This window comes from Rhinopithecus roxellana, chromosome 11, assembly GCF_007565055.1.
Source record: "Rhinopithecus roxellana isolate Shanxi Qingling chromosome 11, ASM756505v1, whole genome shotgun sequence".
NCBI lineage: Eukaryota > Metazoa > Chordata > Mammalia > Primates > Cercopithecidae > Rhinopithecus > Rhinopithecus roxellana.
Genome location: NC_044559.1, coordinates 140954709 through 140976601, shown reverse-complemented (window position 1 = coordinate 140976601; position 21893 = coordinate 140954709). Strand labels below are relative to the sequence as shown.

Genomic DNA, 21893 nt, shown 5'->3' with positions numbered 1-21893 from the left:
AGAAAGAAAGAAGAAAGAAAGGAAAGAAAGAAAGAAAGAAAAGAAGAAAGAAAAAGATAAAACGAAAAGAAAGAAAAGAAAGAAAGGAAGAAGAGAAGAAGAAGAAAGAAAGAAAAGAAAGAGAGAGAGCGAGGGAAGGACCGGAAGGAAGGACAAAAGGAAAGCAGAGACGGAGAGAGAGTGAGGGAGGGAAGGAAGGATAGAGAGAGAGGGAAAGACAGAAGGAAAGGAAGGAAGGAAGAAAGAAAGAGAGAGAGAAGAAGAAAGAAAGAAAAAAAAAAGAAAGAAAGAAGAAGGAAGAAAGAAATAGAAAGAAGGGAAAGAAAGAGAGACAGAAAGAAGAGACAATTAGCAAATATAAAATGTAGTGAGTTTCTGGAGAATTTCATCATGAACAAACATGGAATTCCAATCTTTATTACCAAATGAAATTCTTCCTGGTCACCCAGGAAGCGGACATTCGATGTTGGGTAGACATGGCTTAAGACTCAACAACTTTATCTATGAATCCTGTGAGTAACAAATAATAATAAGGGCAATGAATCTTTTCTACTTCACAAAGATGTTTTGCAGATAAACTAATTAATGATGATAAAGTGTCACATCTTATTAAGTGTATTATGATCATTAAGTTCTCAGGATGAAGAGATACATCCTGAAATGTGACGTTCAGTAGGTGGCGTTCTCCCCTCTGGATCTATGACGAATCTCAGCTGTGTTCGAGAGACCATCTGTGACACCTTGTTGCTTCTGACTGTCAAACCAATAGTATTTACTACCATTTTCCTCCAGATTCATGAAACACTTAAGGTCATAGCTATATTTGATTATGACTTGAATATCATATGCATAAGCTTTGACATTGGCTCCATAAGTAAAATAGTATGTCATCAAATCTATATTTTCAAGTATATTTCTGTATATTATATTAATCTAAATTATATTAATATAAATAAAATAAATATATAAACTAAATTTATATTTGTCATATAAAATATATTTATGTGAATATATACATATAACAAAATATAAGAGTAACCAGCATTTATGGAGCATTTAGTTAGGTACTCTTTAATTGCCTTATATTATTTGATTAAATCCATTCAACAGTCCTTTTTTCTTTAACATTGATAGAAAATTAATTTACGTTTTTTCATTTCATATGAGCAGGAGCATTGAGTTCAACTTTCTTTTTACCTACTTCGGACTAGTAAATACTCAAAACGACACCACCAGACTCCCTAAATACTTTGGTCATGGGCTGTTTCACTTCACCAGAACCATCTGAATAAATCTGCAGAAGCAATTTGTTTACAGATGCATCTGTCTCCAGTTTTCATTCGTCTTCATTGAATCCACCAATCAATTTATCCCAATTTTTGGTTTAACACGATGAATGGATCTAGGGTCTTGGCATCCGCAATGAGCTCTTTAGCTTAAGCCCATCTGATGTGGTTTGGATGTTTTGTGTCCTCCAAATCTCATGTTGCGATGTGACCTCCAGTGTTGGAGGTGGGCCTAGTGGGAGGTGTTTGGGACCTGAGGGCAGATCCCTCATGAGTGGCTCAGTGCTGTCCTTACGGTAGGAGTTCCCAGGAGATCTGGTTGTTCAAAAGGACCTGGCTCTCTCTTGCTCTGCCTCCCACCATGTGCTGCACCATGCCCCCTTTTTCTTCCACCATGATCATAAGCTCCTTGAGGCCTCACCGGAAGCCAGGCAGATGCTGGCACCATGATTGTACATCCTGTAGAACCGTGAGCCAAATGAGTCTCTTTTCTCTATAACTCACCCAGCCTCAAGTTCTTCTTTATGGCGATGCAAAATGGACTAATACAACATCTCTAGGGGATTTTTTTTTTTAATTTCACTTTACAGATGAGTCACTGAGAAGCAAAGATTAGTAAGATTAAAATACTCAAGGTGAGAATACAGTGGAACCAGGCATTCTGAAATCATCTGCACTCATTTCTCTGTGTTCACTTGCCAATAAGTGTCCTTGCCCACTGTCACACAGTAGACTGGAGCCAAATTTGAACCCAGGTTTGACAGTCTGAATCTAAACCCAGCCTCCGAACTGCTAAACCTCACTCCCTCCTGCACCACCTACACAAAATTGAATACCCATGAGAAAATACAAAATATAATTTATTTTGAACACAGAATATAAAATTTACATTTCTTTTACAACAATGATCATGGAAAATTGTGATTGATATAGGCAAAAATGTGGTGATATTTTGGAACTATTTCCCTAAAAAAGTTATAGTTAGATTGTTTGGATAACAAATAAGCTTTTTGTTTATATAGACAACTATATGTTCTCCTACTGCTAAATTTATAAATGATGCTTTTGTTTTCCTTGCCTATTAATTCAAAAAGTGTCTGTATAAGGAACAACTTGGGAGGGAGGAGCAGCCAGAAATGGATTGTTGGCTTCAGAACTTCTGGATGAAGTTTCCTGGAGATAATGACAATGGCAAGCCTCTGTAGTTTTCCTCCCCAGGTGGGGAGTTTGGCCTCAGGACGTTGTTTAGGTGATGGAACTTATTGGCAAGTGAACACAGAGAAATGAGTGCAGATGATTTCAGAATGCCTGGTTCCACTGTATTCTCACCTTGAGTATTTTAATCTTACTAGCATCATTTTGACCATCAACCTTGATATATACTACTGAATTATTATGTGGCCTTCCCCAATAAAACTAGAACACAAATTTTGATTCAGGTTTTATTTGTTTTTTCCCCCGATATAGAATATGATCAATAACTAAAAACAAAATCCCAAATATATGGGCTCTGACCTGTCATAAGAATATAGGAATCACTATAAATTGTTTTTAAAAGACAATACTTCGTTATAACTGCAGATTTTTTTAAGTTCATGAAGTGGTAGGCTGCATGAAAGATGTACCAGGAAAACAAAGTAATGGTTCTTGTCCTCATATAAAACTCACTGGGGCCTGATTGAGAGTGGAGGGTAGAAGATCAAAAAACTACCAACTAAGTACTATGCTCTTTGCCTGTGTGACAAAAGAATCTGTACGCTAAATACCCACAACACACGATTTACCCACGTAACAAACCTGCCCATGTATCCCCTGAACCTAAAGTAAAAGTTGAAAAAAAAAAAGAAAAACTTAATTGCAGACTCAAAGAAATTGGAAAAGTAGTCCCAATTTTAAAGAAAACCAGGAAACTCCGCGGTTTCTGCTTTTTTTGTTGCTTTTTCAATGATGACTGATAGAATTCTTGCTGTCTATAACCGAAAAGCCTAGATCATACTGAAGTAAGGTGGGATTCTGCAGCTCAGACATGAACTTGTCTGTTTATTTTTTCCTTTCTCTTTTGTGCCTTCTGCAGGGCTGGCTCATCCCACAGCACCCTACATGTCCCCAGTAGGGCCACCCCTCCTTCCAGACTACAAGTTTTCTTATTTATGGCCACACGAAGGGGGCTCGGTTTTATCTTTAAAATGAAAATAATCTGGGCATGGTGATGCACGCCTGTGGTCCCAGCTAGCGGGAGGCTGAGGCAGAAGAATGACTTGAGCCCAGGAGTTTGAGGCTGCAGTGAGCTATGATCGCATCACTGTTTTCCAGCCTATAAGAGAGTGAGAATTAATTAGTTTAAGTTAACTAATTAATTAAAAATAAATAGGACTCAATCAAAAAATGTAAAAGATGGAGAAAAGAAAAAAATAACTGAAATGCATTTTAAAATGCAAATTATATAGATAGGCAGAATATGTTGTTTTTCATAAAATAGGTCAGAATACTATTAAGAGCCATAATTGTGGATAACAGGGCTATAATGAGTCACTAAGGAAAAAATCAAAGATACTAAGAGAAGTTTCAGGTTTTTGCAGGGGGAGTGGAGGTCAATTTTGCAAACAGTCTGTCTTGGGAAGCATCCTTTTGGTGGCTGCCATGCACCATTGCATTTCTTTTTCTTTCTCTTTTTTTTTCGACTTTTTAAAACTTTTATTTTAGGTTCAGGAGCACATGTGCAGGTATGTTACAGAGGTAAACTGTGTCATGGGGGTTTGTTGTCATGGGCATTTGTTCCATAGGTAAACTGTGTCCTGAAGGTTTGGTGATTATTTCATCACTCAGGTGTTAAGCCTAGTACCCATTAGTTATTTTTCCTGATCCTCTCCCTCCTCCCACCCTCCACCCTCTGATAGACCCCAGTGTGTGCTGTTCCCCTCTATGTGTCCGTGTGTTCTCACCACTTAGCTCCCACTTATGAGTGAGAACAGCAGCATGGCATTTCTTTCTTTCCTTCCTTCCTTCCTTCCTTCCTTCCTTCCTTCCTTCCTTCCTTCCTTCCTTCCTTCCTTCCTTCTCTCTCTCTCTTTCCTTCTTTCTTTCTTTCTTTCTTTCTTTCTTTCTTTCTTTCTTTCTTTCTTTCTTTCTTTCTTTCTTTCTTTCTTTCTTTCTTTCTTTCTTCTTTCTTTCTTTTCTTTCTTTCTTTTCTTTCTTTCTTTTTTTGATGGCCTCTTACTCTGTCACCCAGGCTGGAGTGCAGTGGTGCCATCTGGGCTCACTGCAACCTCCGCCTCCCAGGTTCAAGTGATTCTCCTGCCTCAGCCTCCTTGAGTAGCTGGGACTGCAGGTGCCTGCTACCACTCAGGCTAATTTTTGTATTTTTAGTAGAGACAGAGTTTCTCCATGTTGGCCAGGCTGGTCTCGAACTCCTGACCTCAGGTGATCCGCCCACCTCGGCCTCCCAAAGTGCTGGGATTACAGGCGTGAGCCACTGCGCCCAGCCAGCAGGGCATTTCTTACTGTATCTAGGATTGGTGAGATGGCTTCTGGATATGATCCTTTTGCTGAGGGGGAAAAAAAAATGTGGCTGGACTTTGAAATAGTGGGTCTCACATTGGGTTTTAAGGTGCATAGTTACTGAATTGTGACAATTAACTCTCAGCAGGTGACATGGGTTAGATAAATCACAACGTTATATACTCTTTAACATTGTATTTTGGAATGATATATATTTTGTACCACTACAGTTTTATAATGACATTTTCTCAAACTTATTTCAAGTTCGCCAAAGGCCATCTTCAAACTTGAGCTTGACAAAACAACCTGAAGAAGTTCTAAGGGGACAATCAACAGAAAACTCTGAAAACTGTTTGTTTGTTTTTTTTTTTTTAATTTTTTGTCTGGAAATGTTGAAGTCCCATAACAAGAGCTTGAATGGATTCGCTTTATCCCAGTCACATATACAAGTCACTTATCTACAAATCACTTACGTAAAACATGTATACTTGGAATGACTTGAAAGAAACATGATGAAATCCATCTCCATTATCTCACCTGTAAAGTGGAGATGATAACACCAGTTCTAACTCATTCAGATGAGGAAAATGTATTTGGCAATTAGAGCTCAGAAGAAAAAGCTGCTCGAGCACACTAAATTCAAATACTTCTCTTTAAATATATATATATTTTTAATTTATTTAGAGACAGGGTTTTGCTCTGTTAGCCAGGCTGGAGTGCAGTGGAGTGATCAAAGCTCTCTGCAGCCTTAACTCTTGGAGTCATGTGAGGCTCCTACCTCAGCCTACCCAGTGGCTGGGACTAGAGGTGGCACCACCACACCAGGCTAGTTTTTTCTACTTTTTGTAGATGCAGGGTCTCTCTGTGTTGCCCAGGCTGGTCTGGAACTCCTGGCCTGAAGCCATTCTCCCAGCTTGACCTCCCAAAGTGCTGGGATTACAGGTGTGAGCCACTGTCCACAGGTGAGAGCTACAGGTGTGAACCACTGCACCCTGTGTGTGTTTTTTGTTGTTGTTGTTTGTTTTTTGTTTTGTTTTGTTTTGTTTTGTTTTTGGTGAAGCTATCATTGTCAAGCTAAGATAGAGTTTCTGGAGGAATATACTGAGTAATGAGAGAGAAGGAAGAGACACACGCATAGGGTTAGGTTAGAGCTAGGGTTAGGGTTAGGGTTAGGTTAGAGCTAGGGTTAGGGTTAGGGTTAGGTTAGAGCTAAGGTTAGGGTTAGGGTTAGGTTAGAGCTAGGGTTAGGGTTAGGGTTAGGTTAGAGCTAGGGTTAGGGTTAGGGTTAGGTTAGAGCTAGGGTTAGGGTTAGGGTTAGGTTAGAGCTAGGGTTAGGGTTAGGGTTAGGTTAGAGCTAAGGTTAGGGTTAGGGTTAGGTTAGAGCTAGGGTTAGGGTTAGGGTTAGGTTAGAGCTAGGGTTAGGGTTAGGGTTAGGTTAGAGCTAGGGTTAGGGTTAGGATTAGAGCCAGGCTTAGGGTCAGGGTTAGAGCTAGGGTTAAGGTATCAACACAGAGAAACAGCCTGAAATCAGACTGCCCTCTTTGCACCTCAAAGTTCTATCACTCTGAGAAACATTGAAGTATTGCAAAAATTCAAAGCGTATATTCAAGTTGAATCTACAGAACAGGGACACTTTATACTCCACCCATTTTGGATGTCCCCCCTTCTCTACTGAAATGCTCTAGGGCCAGGGAATAATCTCACGGTCTGTCATTGGTCCCTAATCCACCAATCCAGTGGAACAAGCACGTTCCTACCTCAGGATCTTTTCACTTGCTGTTTCCTAGTTGTACCGCTGTTCCCCAAGTCTCAGCAGAGTTTGCATCCTCACCTTGTTGGTTTTTTGTTTTGTTTTGTTTTGTTATGTTTTGTTTTGTTTTGTTTTTGTTTTTTTGAGATGGAGTCTCACTTTGTCACCCAGGCTGGAGTCCAGTGGCAAAATCTCAGCTCACTGCAATCTTCACCTCTTGGTTTCAAGTGATTCTCATGCCTTAGCCTCCTGTGTATCTGGGATTACATGCACCTGCCACATAATTTTTGTATTTGTGGTGGATACGGGTTTCACCGTGTTGGCCAGGCTGGTCTCAAACGCCTGATCTCAAGTGATCTGCCCACCTCAGCCTGCCAAAGGGCTGAGATTACAGGTGTGAGCCACCATGACTTGCCGCATCTTTGCTTTCTTCTGGTCTCTTAGTTTCTTAGGTGAAACTACCATGGAGGCCTCTCTTGACCACTATTCTAAAGCAACAGACTCCACTTCCCCCACCCTGTACAGCATGTCATGCCTACTTTCCCTGACTTCCTTGGATGCTTCTGGCTTATATAACAACCAGCAGTCACTTATCAGATGCTTCCTGTGTGCCAGGATGTACTAAACAACTCATACACCATGATTCTAAATCCTCACCATGGCGCTAGAAGACAAATATCTCCATACTACAGAGAAAGGCACTAATTTTAGAGAGATTAAGGAATGAGCCCCAAATCACGGGCCATCACCACCAGGTAATCCACCACCAACCAAGATCAATTAACTAAGCATCTGCTATATGGAAGGCATTTTGCTGAGTGAGAATATCAAATTGGCCGTGCTTCATCTCTGCTTCTGAAGGAGCTTCCAATCTTAGTTGAGAAGAAAAGCCAGAACATAGCTTATCACTATATGCAACAAGTGAATGGAACAGACGAGAACTGCAAGAATTCAAAAGAAGCAAGAATCTGTGTAGAACAGAGGCAGGGGAGACTTCACAGACAAGATGAGACTTGAACAACTGAAAAGGAGAAGTATCATCTTGATAAATGGAGGGGCAATCCAGGCAGGGGAGAGTTCGCTTTTAAAAATGCATTGGTTCGTAGATAGATAGTATATTAAACAGGCTCTAGGTAAAAGCAGATTTCTTTTAAAAGGAACTTAAGAAAACCAGACATCTGTATTGCTTTTTAAAGATATTCAGAATAAATCTAAAACATATATAGATGGAGGATGTTGTGAAATGATGTATCTGTGTAGACTAGAAAAAATGAATGGGTGAGATAGCGCCAGTCGTAATCCTCGTTCTGTTGTCTTGGGGAAGAACTCCTATAAAATCCCAGATTTTCGTGTAGTAAACTGGGGTTGCTGACTCTGATTTGTATATGTGTACATTTCATCTTGTCACAGAGTTCTAAGAGGGGTTTTTCCCCCAAACACTGGTAAATGACATTTATTGTCTCCATGATTTGAGTTCAAAATTGGTTCAATCTTCCAAGTTAAAACACCATCCTTCTAACTGCCAACAATACACACTCAACCTGGGATCTGAAAATCCCAGTGGTATTTTTCTGCTTCTTACCTCCTGATGACCTGCAAGAAAGATCTTGTGATGAAAAGTTAGCTGACAATTGAGTTTGTTATGCCCATAGCAAAAATACACAGTGCCTTCTCCCATAGCTGTGCTGGTTCTGCGCTTCAAAACAAGTGTTTGTCACCTGTTTGAGACAGCAAAGTTGCAAAGTGTTTCTTGAGACAACCAGAGACTAGATGAGTGGTTCTCAACCTTGGCTGCTCAGTAGACTGTCTGCGGGCTGAGACTTGGGTATCCACATATTTTTAAAGCTCCCAAGGTGACTCCGACATACAGCTAAGGTTCAGAACCACTGTTTCCATTTTTCTGGTGGTTTCAACCCTGCATCACCTGAGAGATTTTACAAAAACATCAACTTCTAGATGCCACCCTGCACAGACACTGATTCCATTGGTCTGAGAACAGCAATATTCTAAAACTCCTGATGTCATTCTAATAGGCAACCAGTGTTAACTCTTATTGACACTAATTTCATATTGTCATTTTCGTCCTGCAGTTCTTTATTACGAAAGTGTTGGTCAATTATAGTCAGGCCCTCAATAACATGAAAACCCAAAAGCAAAGGGCTAATGCTGGCCCCAAGGTTGGAAAGGAGAAGGGGACTCCATCTTTTGACCCTGGAGTCCTCGTCAAAATGTGTTTTTCAACCAATTAGATAAATTATACTACCTAGACCAAGGCTAAGCACAAACCAGGCATTTATGGTGAATATTTGGCAAGGGTAAGTTCTTTGTTTTTCAAATCTTTCAGGTTTGGAAATATCAAGCCTGCAAAAAATTTTCCCTAGACTCTTGTTTGGGCCAGGAGAGAGGGGAGATGGGATTTTTGGATTCTCCTTATTTTGCAACCTTATTTTAAAAAATAGAAAATAAAAAACCTTTATTTTAGGTTCTAGGGTATATGTGAAGGTTTGTTACAAAGGCCAATTTGTGTCACCGGCGTTTGTGGTACATATTATTTCATCACCCAGGTTTTAAGCCAGTACCCAACAGTTACATTTTCTGCTCCTCTCCCTCCTCCTACTCTCAAATAGACCCCAGTGTCTGTGGTTCCCTTCTTTGTGTTCTTGAGTTCTCATTGTTTTGCTCCCACTTATAAATGAGAACATGGAGAACATGCAGTATTTGGATTTGTTTCTGCATTAGTTTGCTAAGGATAATGACCTCCAGCTCCATCCATGTTCCCACAAAAGACATGATCTCATGCTTTTTTATGGCTGTGAAGCCTTCTTTTTCTCCTCTCTGTTGATGGCTCACGACTATCGAACAGCCTGCTGATACTTACATTCTGATATCCCATCAACTCCTAATACTCAGCACGTCCAAAACCAAGAGTTTTTCCCTCTACTCCCACTAGATCGCCTCCACCCTGTAATTTCATTATCCCTAGAAGTGGTACCAAAATTTTTTTTCTGCCCAGACTCAAAACTCAGTGCCTCTTGGTGTGGCTTTTCTTGTTTTCCTGGTCAAGTCAGAAAATGCATAATGTAAGTTATTAGCCTTACAGATCTAATGTCCATTATTTCGTTTCCATCTCTTTGATCTACACCCCACTAAACCCCCTTTCTTTTCCAAATGTGAATTATTGAAACTTATCATCAGTTTTCTCACTCACTTCCCACGTTTAGTGTCTTTTATACGTCACCGGCACACTACCCTTGCTTAAGTATACTTTTCGCCTTGTCACTTTCCTGTATACAAACCTCCCCGGCCTCCCAGCACTTTGGGAGACTGAGGGGGGTGGATCAAAAGGTCAAGAGTTCTAGACCAGCCTGGCCAAGATGGTGAAACCCCGTCTCCACTATAAATACAAAAAAAATCGCCAGGTGTGGTGGCAGACGCCTGTAATCCTAGCTACTCAGGAGGCTGAGGCAGGAGAATCTCTTGAATCTGGGAGGCGGAGGTTGCAGTGAGCCAAAATCCTGCCACTGCACTGCAGCCTGGATAATAGAGTGAGATTCCGTCTCAAAAAAACAAAAAAAAAAACAACAACAACCAAAAAAACCTGGATTCTTCATTTTCCACCACTTCTAAAGGAAGTCTTCTTTTTTTCAAGACACATCATCCATGGATTTTACGATACTCTCCAAATCTTATATTCCCAGCCACTCCCATAATCATTTGTTTCCTTATTTCTCCATTATCCCTAGACTGGCCTCCACACTCCCTTCTGTGCCCCAAATCCTCTCTATGCTTACCTTCCTGATAAGGTAAATATAAAAGTCACTGTCTCAAGGCATATTGTCTTGAAGATCAGGGCAAGGGCTTACCCAGGCTAAAGTTAATGTTTAGATGACTAACACTATCAGGCAAATTATAAACTGCATTTTACATTTGGGACAGAATCAAGAACACCCATGGGAGCCAAATGGAGTTGACACCCATTTCCACTGGAACCACCCACGTGTTTTCAGTTCTGCTGACCCAGATTCTGGGACTCTTGTCAACTTCAAAAGCTGCTTATTCCAGGGAAATTCAGAGAAGCAAGAATCAGAAGAGAGTCATGCTCCAGAACCACGGAGCCCTGGAAAGTAGGGCCTCCCAAAAACACGGTAAATAAAGATTAAAAAGCAAGGTAAGCACGGCTTGCCTCACTTGAATGGGCCTACAATCTCAATGAGAGACAGTCGAGACCCACGAAGCATATACAACATTATGAAGCACACAACATGAGGGTTTGTAATTTGAACGTTTACAGGGGACACGGAAAGTATCCGTTGTTTGGAATTAATTTTACAGGTCACTGCTATTACATGAAATCATTCTGGATGGCTCCTCTTAGGATGAAAAAGTTTGAGTGGCCGTTTCCACGGGGTTTCCGCAGAAAGCAAAAAGGCTCCCTGGAAAAGAAGCACTGCACAGCACGTGATGCCCAGCAATGTGAAATTGCACTGTGGTCCTGCACCTTGTGAGAAGAACCCCAGCTCATTCCTGCAAGGGTTGTGTATTTGTGTCTCCATGTTCAATTTAGACCTGTCAGGGTAGGCCGGCCAGGGCCAATTGTTATCTCTCTGTGATGTCAGATCTTTGTAAGATGTTTGTCTCTTTTTGATATTGAATCACCCAGGGTGGTATATGGCTGTTCCTATTAATAAATGTGTTCTGCTGACTTTGGAGATCTATTTCTTTTCATTAGTTTCAAAAGAAACATGGAATTGCTTTTGCGGAGCACAGTTTTCAATCCCTTCTGCCTTTTTCTTGCAGGTACGCTATTGTCATTGAGGTTACAGAGCTTGGGAAGAAAAGAAATTTCAAGAATAGAAGTAGAAGACACGTTTTGAATAAAATGTACCTGGTGAGTTTTTTCACTGACTGAAAGCAGCTTTCCTGACGCCTCCCACAGCTGAGTGCATCCTCTGGGCTCCCTTTACACCATGCTTGGTTCAGTCGGAGCACCTGTTATCCTGTATAGAATTTCCCTCCTTGCCTCACTTTCTCTTCCCACTGGGCAGGAATGTCCTTTAGGATGAGAACTGGGTCATTTATCTGCATTTTCATTGCCTGGAACAGCACTCAATAACTGTTTGTGGAATGAATCAGAGATATAATTATGTGCTTTTACATGTACAAGAATTGGAACACATGTTTATATAAGAATATAATGAAAAAAGAGAAAAAAAGGAACTATGGTAAATGAAAAAGAGATGCTAGAATAGAAACCAGTCCCTGAGGTGTGGTAAAATATTAGAAAAGGCTATAGGAAAATTTGAGGCAGTTGATTTTTACTTCTCAGAAGCACAGATGAGTTCATACAAGAAAAACTAACACAACAGGGACTTTATTCCATAAGGCCAGGCTCAGATCATACACCTAGTGCCCCTTCCTCTAGTGACAAACAAAGGGACCTGAAGTTTTTCAGTCAAGTGAGGAAACTGTCATTGGGAGTGAACCAACAAAAATAGTTGAAAACGTTGAAAGTGAAAGGGTTAGGGTTTTTATTGGAATGTAATATGCGCACCAAAGTTTATCTGTGGACAAATTTTGGATTTTATGAAAATCAAATAAAGCAGACTAAATGGAATGAACTTTTTGGCACCAGATAATAATATTGTGGTGGTATTTGAACACAGGTGTGTCAGGACCTCTCCATCAGGAAGCAGAGATCTTCTCCTTTGAAATACCCCCTCAGAATGCAGTGTTTGAAGTGTTCTGAGGAGAAGTTGTACATAGTTTTTAGTGGGTGCAGACTCTGGAGTCAGACGACCTCCATTGCAATCTTAGATCTGCTGCTACCGGGTGTGACTGCAGAAGGTTTTTAATCTCTCTGAACCCAGTTACTTCACATGAAAGATGTGGCACTCATCTCATTTGGCTTTTGTGAGGATTCAACACATTGACATGTAGCAAGCAGTCCACAAATACTGGTTGTTTTTGTGTATTCTATCTAGTATTGTCTCGACTTATGTTCTACAGAAGACCATTAGCTGCTATTCAGTAGTTCCCTAATGAGGCTACTGATGCTGGGAGACTGCTGGTATCTGTAGGTCTTTACATCTGACACCAGGGGAAAAAAGTCTTGTCTTCCAGAAGATGTTCTTACATGGTCCAAAGGTGACGGGTCAGTAAAAGAAAAAGGAAAAAAATAAAGGTGATGGGTTTGATAGAGCATGAATTAATCTGATTAGTCTGATGATTAATTGATTTGATCCATATTTCATATTTTTTGACGCAAAATATAAAATTTCTAAACAATGGAGGGAATTAAAGGTTTAAAAGGCAATAAACCAAATTGTTAACTGATTTTATCTCTGGGTGAAGAAATCATATGTGATTTTTCTCTTTCTTGTTTATACCTTTTTTTTTTTTTTTTTTTTTTTGAGATGGTGTTTTGCTCTTGTCACCCAGGCTTGAGTGCAATGGTACGATCTTGGCTGACAGCAGCCTCCACCTCCTGGGTTCAAGAAATTCTCCTGCCTCAGCCTCCTGAGTAGCTGGGATTGCAGCCACACGTCACCATGCCTGGCTGATTTTTTTCTTTCTTTTGTATTTTTAGTAGAGCCAGGGTTCACCATGTTGGTCAGGTGATCTCAAACTCCTGACCTCAGATGATCCAGCTACCTCGGCCTCCAAAAGTGCTGGCGTTACAGGTGTGAACCACTGCACCCTGGCTGTACTTTTTATATACTCTACACTTTAGTCAACATGAAATCCTAGGGGACAGGAGGATGAATTAATTTTGAATCATCAAGCTTATCTCAGTAGAAGTTTTATTATTTTGTCTTCATTTACTGTGTTTTTTTGTGGTTTTTTTTGTTGTTCTTGCTTTTCCCCATTACCGAGTGTTTTCAGGCTGTGATCACTCCAGGAATGAATCTTCATACTTTATGTGTCAGACATAAAAATTCCCCAACAACGAGATTGCCAATTTGAGAGCCCAGCCCTACTTAGAACACTCCTAGGGAACGTCCCCCTAATATGTTTGACTTCTCTGGAAAAATCATTGACATTCTCTATACAAGCTTGGAGCAGGCTGTGATATTCTTTGTAGTATCTAGACATGGTCACAATCATATTTTGTTGGTGCCTTGCAGGAAGGAACATATCTAAGATAGGCAGTTAGAAAGAAATTCAGGCCAGACATAGTGGCGCAGGCCTGTAATCCCAGCACTTTGCGAGGCCGAGGCGGGCAGATGGCTTAAACTCAGAAGTTTGAGACCAGCCTGTACAAAAAATACAAAAATTAGCCAGGCATGGTGGGACATGCCCACAATATCAGTTACTTTGGAGACTGAGGTGGGAGGATGAGTTGAGCCACAGGAGGACAATGCTACAGTGAGCCATAATCATGCTATGGCCCTCTAGCCTAGGCACCAGAAACCCTGTTTCCCCCAAAATAAAATATAAAATTAAAGGCCGGGCATGGTGGCTCATGCCTGTAATTCCAGCACTTTGGGAGGCCAAGATGGGCAGATCACGAGGGTCAGGAGATCGAGACCATCCTGGCTAACACAGTGAAACCCCGTCTCCACTAAAAATACAAAAAATTAGCCGGGCGTGGTGGCGGGTACTTGTAGTCCCAGCTACTCTGGAGGCTGAGGAAGGAGAAGGGTGTGAACTCAGGAGGCAGAGCTTGCAGTGAGCTGAGATCGCACCACTGTACTCTAGCCTGTGCAACAGAACGAGACTCCATCTCAAAAAATTAAATTAAATTAAATTAAATATAAAAAAGAAAGAAATTCAGAGTAGGGGCTCAAAAGTATCACTGGGAACTTTTTAAAGGCCTGGTAAAGCCCATCAAATCCTTTCATAAAGCTATGTATCAAGTAGAAAGACTTCTGGCAGCATCCTCTCAGGTTCCAATAATCTAGATATTAAAGACCATTCCCACAGTCCTGTTATCCATATAATCTGATCCATGTAGCTGACAACTTTTCTATTAGATGACCTTGAATGTCCCCCAAGGGTCCTTAGTCTCATCTCTTAGAAGATTTGTGTTTAAAGAACATGTCTGGATTGTTTTACTGATAGGAATTCATAATGCACCATCAGGCTTTATTTTAAAATAAGACATATTTTGCTTATAACTCAACACCATTCATTCCATTAATTCTAGGCACATTTTCCCCATGGAAAGTGCAAAACATATAGCTCCAAGATGAACTACGGTCAGAAAAAGAACCAGCATGGAGACTACTTACAGAGACAGAATCTCAATTCGAAGAGCTCATTTTTCCGTGACAGTGTGGCTCAAAAGAGCAGTGAAAGATGAACATTGGTGTCTGAGCTAACCTCAGAACTGTAGAATATTGATGTCTACATTATGAGGGCAAGTACCAGCACTGACATGGTGCATGTCTCCTCCAAGCTCTGCCATTGAAGCCTCAGGGCCCGGCCCCAGCATGGCCAGGGGGCCTTGCATTTAAGGTGAGACTCATTTGCCCTCCTTAGTCTTCATCATTATGATTAACCAGGTAGTCGTGAAGTTTATATTTTTACTCTTGAACAATAAAGACATTAAAGCATGGAAAAAACTAAATACCTAAAATACCCAGTGCTTATCTTTAGCTCACAAATCCCAGTAATTCCCTTTAGCATTATGGACTCTTCTGATTAGTTGACCATTTACCACACCCCCTACCACCCACCCCAAGTAGCTAGAGTGAAGGACATTCCAGCATCATATTTATTAATGCCACCTGATGGCTTAGAGCAGGGAATATTATATTTAAAAACATAGTCAATAAGAAGAGGGGCAAAGGAAAAAAGGATAGGTTTGTGAATAGACCATGCTCCGTATGCCCATAAAATGACAGCAAATGCCAAAATGGAGCCAAAGGTCAGCAAAAGGACAAGGATTCAGAATTCATAGAGAGGCACACTCAAATGAAACAAGACATTATCCAAAGGAAGCTGGGAGACAAAGCACACGGAATGTGGACGGCTACCAAAGAAGAAAAAAATCAGTGAGGTCGGGAGTGGTGGGTTGTGCCTGTAATTCCAGCACTTAGAGCGAATCACTTGAAGTCAGGAGTCTGAGACCACCTGGCAACATGGCGAAACCGCATCTCTACTAAAAATACAAAAAAATAGCCTGGCGTGTGGCACACGCCTGGAATCCCCAGCTACTCAGGAGGCTGAGGCAGGAGAATTGCTAAAACCTGGGAAGCAGAGGTTGCAGTGAGCCAAGATTATGCCACAGAACTCCAGCCAGGGAGACAGCAAGACTCTGTCTCAAAAATAAAAATAAATAAAAATCAGTGAGATCCCAGGCAATTAGGAGTGCAGGGGTAATTCAGGTACCTGGACCTGTGTCTCAGCCTGACCTAAATAGCTCTGTTTTCTTGTCCAAGTCACACAGCTCTGTTTCTACTCTGCTTCATGCTATGTAGGAAGGAAAACCTGGAAGGCAATAAAATTAGGACGGCTGGGCACCGAAGCTCATGCCGGTAATCCCAACGCTTTTGGAAGCCAACGCAGGATGATCGCTTTGAGCCCAGGAGTCTGAGACCAGCCTGGGCACAAGACCCAGCAAGACCCCTGTATCTGCTTTAGAAATATACATATATGAGGGAGCCCACAGACGTTAGTGAATCTAGCAACGTCCTAATGAGTAAATCCTCGGCAATTGAAACTCCTCTATAATGGAGTTAGCCACTGAAAACGAAACATCACAAACTGCAGGACTGACTGAACGCCAGCTCAGTGGAATGCTCGAAGATCTTTATGTACGTGCAGCTGGCTGGCAATGCACTTCCGCAAGAGGCTTCCAGGTGAAAAGTAGGTGAACCGACTGCAGAGAAAGATGTTAAGCTGTTACCTGGCCTTTCCAGCCTCAGTGTCATGGCCATGTTTTCTTCTTACACTTTATATAATTACTAATGCAACAAAAATAGGAAAAAGACACTGATCATTTCCATGCGTGAATGAATTCATTTATTCATGACATTTCATCATCAATGGTGTCAAAGAATCCCCTCAGCCAGGCATCTGCCTTTTAATTTCCCAGCCACAGAATTCCAAAGATTTTAAGCTTCACTGAAGGCATTTCTGAAAATAAAATATCTGAGGAATTTTCCGTACAATAGTAGTTATAAGCCTAACTTTTTTTTTTTTTAAACAGGGTCTTGCTCTGTCACCCAAGCTGGAGTGCAGTGGTGCAATCACAGCTCACTACAGCCTCAACATTCTGGGCTCAAACAGTCCTCCCACCTCAGCCTCCCAAGTAACTGGGACTACAGATGCGCACCACCACACCCAACTATTTTATCTTATTTTATGTATTTTTTTTTGAGATGGAGTCTCACTCTGTCACCCAGGCTGGAATGCAGTAGTATGACCTTGGCTCATTGCAAACTCCGCCTCTCAGGTTCAAGTGATTCTCCTGCCTCAGCCTCCCGAGTAGCTGGGATTACAAGTGCCCACCACCACACCTGGCTACTTTTTATATTTTTCTGTAGAGACAGGGTTTCACCATGTTGTCCAGGCTGGCCTCAAACTCCTGGACTCAAGCAATCCTTCCACCTCGGCCTCCCAAAGTGCCAGGACTGCAGGCAAGAGCCACTGCACCTGGCACAAGCCTAGCTTTTAAGGGGACCAATTTGTTTTTTGCTGGGGAGTATAGGGGAGAAGGACACTCTGAAAGAAGATCCCACAGTGTCTTTGCTTTCTCCTCGTGAGGACACCCTGGCATCTGACTGGCTGCAGTTGGCCTTATTCCAAAAATTGTTCCAAGCAGAAAGTGTGTGGTCTGGCTTGGTATCCTAGAGAGGAACACCCAGCACCCGCTCCAGAAGAGCCTTCTCAACTCTGCTCCTTTTACCACCTGCTTTCTTGACTTTTAAGCTTTTCTTTGTGATTAGCTTTCCAGAAATATATTCTATGTCTTCTAGCATAATTGACCTATTTTAGCCTATGTTAAATTATAATTTTCACCACAATGCCCCTCTAAGAACCCTGTGACATTTGTATTTTTCCCACTCCTATAATCAAAACTCTCAGGTATCACAGAGAAACATTAAAACATATCCTGCATATTATGAGAGGCATTCCCATTTTTAGCTTTGCTACCTCAGTGTCCATTGAGAAACATTTTGTCCTCATTAGTGTGGAGAATACAAATAATTATGTCATCAGCGTCTACGTTCAAGGAGCTGAAACACTAACTGACTAAGCCTTAGAATGAACCAACACAAACAGAACGCTATTCATTGCCACTCACCTCTTCCTTAGAGTTGAAACCTAAGCTAATTAATTATTGACAAGTAACAGGTCTCAAACATAGCTTATGTCATGATGTTAGCCCAATAGCCCATGTGTAAAATAATGTAATGTTCTAAGAAGAGAGCTAGGAAAATCACCCACAGCCAAAATAGAAAATATCAAATTCAGACTTTGAATAGACTTGCTCAGTTCTTTGTTTTGGTGGTTTGTAACCATTTTCATCTAAAACTTATTTTATGTTTCTATATTTATTGCAGTAATCATCAAAGGTCTGGATACGTTTTTGGTTGGTTGTTTGGTTGCTGGTTGGTTGGTTTAAAGGGGGAGAGGTCTAGGAGTAGAGGAAGTAATTATTTTAAAATTACTCTGGAAATTATTCTGTAAAATAAATATTCTTAGTAAGGTAAGTGTTACCCGTCAGGTGGCTCACGCTTGTAATCCCAGCACTTTGGGAGGTGGAGGCAGATGGATCACGAGGTCAGGAGATCGAGACCATCCTGGCTAACATGGTGAAACCCTGTCTCTACTTAAAAAAAAAAAAAAGAAGAAATACAAAAATTAGCCAGGCAGTGGTGGACACCCTAGTCCCAGCTGCTCGGGGGCTGAGGCAGGAGAATGGCGTGAACCCAGGAGGCAGAGCTTGCATTGAGCCGAGATTGCGCCACTGCACTCCAGCCTGGGTGACACAGTGAGACTCCATCTCAAAAAAATAAAAAATAAAATAAAAATAAAAAGAAAGAATACTCCAGGCCTCTAAGAGTCAACCCAGATGTGTAGGTATAGTATCTTTTTGTAGATATAGGTCTCAAGTATATTTTGGTCTGCAAGTATGAATAAATTATAAGAAATCTGTAACAAAATCAAAGAAAATGAGATTGAAAGGGACATCCAAAATGCATCTTTTCTCTTTTGCTGCCTTGAGGAATACTGCTGCTAAACTATTTCAGAGAGTTGGACCTCTACATTGTGGATATGCCGTCTGAGGAAGCGAAGCTGTTTCCAGTCCACCAGCAACATATGCACGTTATTATCATCATTTCCTGCTAATATTTGGCTTTATAATTAACTTTAATTCCTCCTTCTGTAATTTAAGCAAACTTCTCTACTTGCCTTCAGTAAATACAGTGGCTTTTGTCCAAAGTTCTCTATATTGCAACACGTTTTGAGTTCATCGGAGCTAAGTTACTTCCTCATAGTCTTTTCCTTTTATGTAAACAATTCCAATTCCTTTCACTTTTATTTAATAATCCAATTTCCCAACACTTGAACCATCACTGCTTCACTCCTTTATTTTTTTTCTTCCCATCTTTGGCTTAGCATTAAAGTGAGGAGTTCGAAGTGTGACGGTTTCGGTAGAGAATTATTAAACCTTAGTTTTGATACGTACCAAAATTCAATGGGCAGATTCTCAGGGTCACGTTGAAAGTTGACAATGAATATTTGGGCTCCAGACTGATTACAAAAGCAGTAGGATTTATGCTGGCCCACAAAGTCAAACATTCCCAGAAAGGAGGGTTTAAATATGTAATGTAATTTCTGGTATCCACAATATTTGAGACATTTAGAGGAATATTGAATTTAAAACAAAGTCTGCACCCTCATGAAATGTATAATCTATGCAGAAAGGATTGGCAAAGAACTAATACAAGAATAAGTGCCATGGAAAGGAATTTGCCAAGCGATTAACCAAAGATTCAGAGAAGGAATGCATAATTTTGTGTGGAAAGGAGGGGCAGGAGAGGGAGTGGGTAACACTGTGTTTCAGATACCACCAATCGTGGCTCAGTTCCATTCCGCATGGCAGGGCAGCCCAGCGGAGGCCACCACTCAGAGCTGGACACATCGCCTGGGGTGGAGCGGTCATGGTGAAGCACAGCCAGCACCAGGTGCTGGGAAAACAAAGTCTGGTCCAACAGGCAGAACATGATACGCAGAGAGAACTGGAAATAACAATCGACGGTAACCCAGACTGCCGTTCTCAAGGATAAGGAAGTAGAGGAACGATACAGCACATTCAGAGAATGAAGAGGGAGAAAAGGATTCACCAAAAGGAAAGGAGGATTCCTACTCACAGGTGGAGGACAGCAGGAAGGGAAAAAGGAGAAATAGCCAGGCACAGTGGCTCACGCCTGTAATCCCAAAGCTTTGGGAGGTCAAGGCAGGAGGATTGCTTGAGGCCAGGAGTTCCTGGCCCCAAGAGACTGAGGTGGGAAGATGAGATGAGCCCAGGAAATTGAGACTGCAGTGAGCTGTGATGCACTCTAGCCTGGGCTATAGAGCAAGACCCTATCTTAAAAAAAAAAGGAAGGAAGGAAGGAAGGAAGGAAGAGAGAGAGAGAGAGAGAGAGAGAGAGAGAGAGAGAGAGAGAGAGAGAAAGAAGAAAGAAAGAAAAGAAAGAGAAAGGAAGGAAGAAGAAAGAAAGAAAGAAAGAAGAAAGAAAGAAAGAAAGAAAGAAAGAAAGAAAGAAAGAAAGAAAGAAAGAAGAAAGAAAGAAAGAAGAAAGAGCCAGGCGCGGTGGCTCAAGCCTGCAATCCCAGCACTTTGGGAGGCCGAGACGGCGGATCACGAGGTCAGGAGATCGAGACCATCCTGGCGAACACGGTGAAACCCCGTCTCTACTAAAAATACAAAACTAGCCGGGCGAGGTGGCGGGCGCCTGTAGTCCCAGCTACTCGGGAGGCTGAGGCAGGAGAATGGCGTAAACCCGGGAGGCGGAACTTGCAGTGAGCTGAGATCTGGCCACTGCACTCCAGTCCGGGGACAGAGCGAGACTCCGCCTCAAAAAAAAAAGAAAGAAAGAAAGAAAGGAAAGAATCAAATAGAAAAGAAGATAAATTCTATTTGGAACTGGAAAGCCATGGAGGTTCACAGTGCAACGTTGGGACTGAAACGCAGTGGAATGATAGCTCTGAATGTTCCCTACAAAGTCTGTCTGGCATAGGCACATCACGTGTATTAACTCAGCCTTCACAGCAACGTCATTTAGTAGGTACTATTACTGCCATTTTACAGGTTAGGAAGCTGAGGCACACAGAGAGGGCCTGTAACAGGCCTGAAGTTACACTGCTGGTGAGTTGCAGAGCCAGGCTTCAGACATAGCCTCCTGGCTTCTGAGCTCAGCACTTGGCCACAGCGCTGTGTAGGCTGGCTGGGGCTTGAGTGCTTCCTGGATATTTATGGAATATTTTCAAGAGAAATATTTTCCTGAGAGCCGATGCCTCCTCTGAAACCCTGCAGCCTTCTTAGCAAGAAACAATCAGGTAGGTTCTCCCGTATTCAGCTGTAGTGAAAGGCACGTCACAGGCCCGGAACTGCATTTTGTTTCCAATTTTCAGGTACATATAGGAAGGATAGAAGCGTAAGAAAAGGAAGGGGTTGGGAGAAACATCATCTCACTTAAAGATTTCCTCTATGAATGAGATATTTTGTCTGAATAAAAAGAAACAGACAGAAGACAATGAAAACAATGTGATACTGAAAGACCAGTTTTCTAAGCCAAGCTAAAAGGAAAATTTTAAAGCCAAGTTAATCCAAAGAAAGAAAAGGCAGTTAAGAGCCATAAGAACACATCCACCACCTACCCACACTTTAACCATTGAATTTCTTTTCAGTCCCCTTTCTTGCAGGGGAAAACTGTCCAAACCAAGAAGTTAGAGGAAAAACAAAAAACAGGAAAACTGAGAGGAGGTCTTTGACTAAGCGAAGTTAAAGGGAAGGCGGTCTCATACTGACTTCAAGAAAAGTCAGAACAAGAAAAAGATGTTAAACCGGTGGTAATATTTCAAATCCACCACCTAGTCATCATTTGACTATAGACAAACAGTTAAATTCAAATATGTTGATACAAATTTCAGTTTTACCAAGCTGGGAAAAACAAAACTATTCTCTCTAAATCATATTTGCTTTTTTCTTTTCTCTTTTTTTTTTTCTTACTGGTGGAAGTTTTACTTCCTATAAAGAAATTGGAGCTGGGCATGGTGGCTCATGCCTATAATCCTAGTACTTTGGGAGGCCCAGGCAGGAGGATTGCTTGAGGCTAAGAACCCAAGACCAGCCTGGACACAAAGAGACCCGGTCTCTAGAAAAAATACAAAAATTAGCTGGG

General features: G+C 41.4%; 1 pseudogene; it reads right to left on the bottom strand.

The window, feature by feature from the left end:
- Nucleotides 1-16266: 16266 nt before the first annotated feature.
- The window catches only part of LOC104659367, a 63278-nt pseudogene continuing 57651 nt past the window's right edge, over nucleotides 16267-21893 (bottom strand).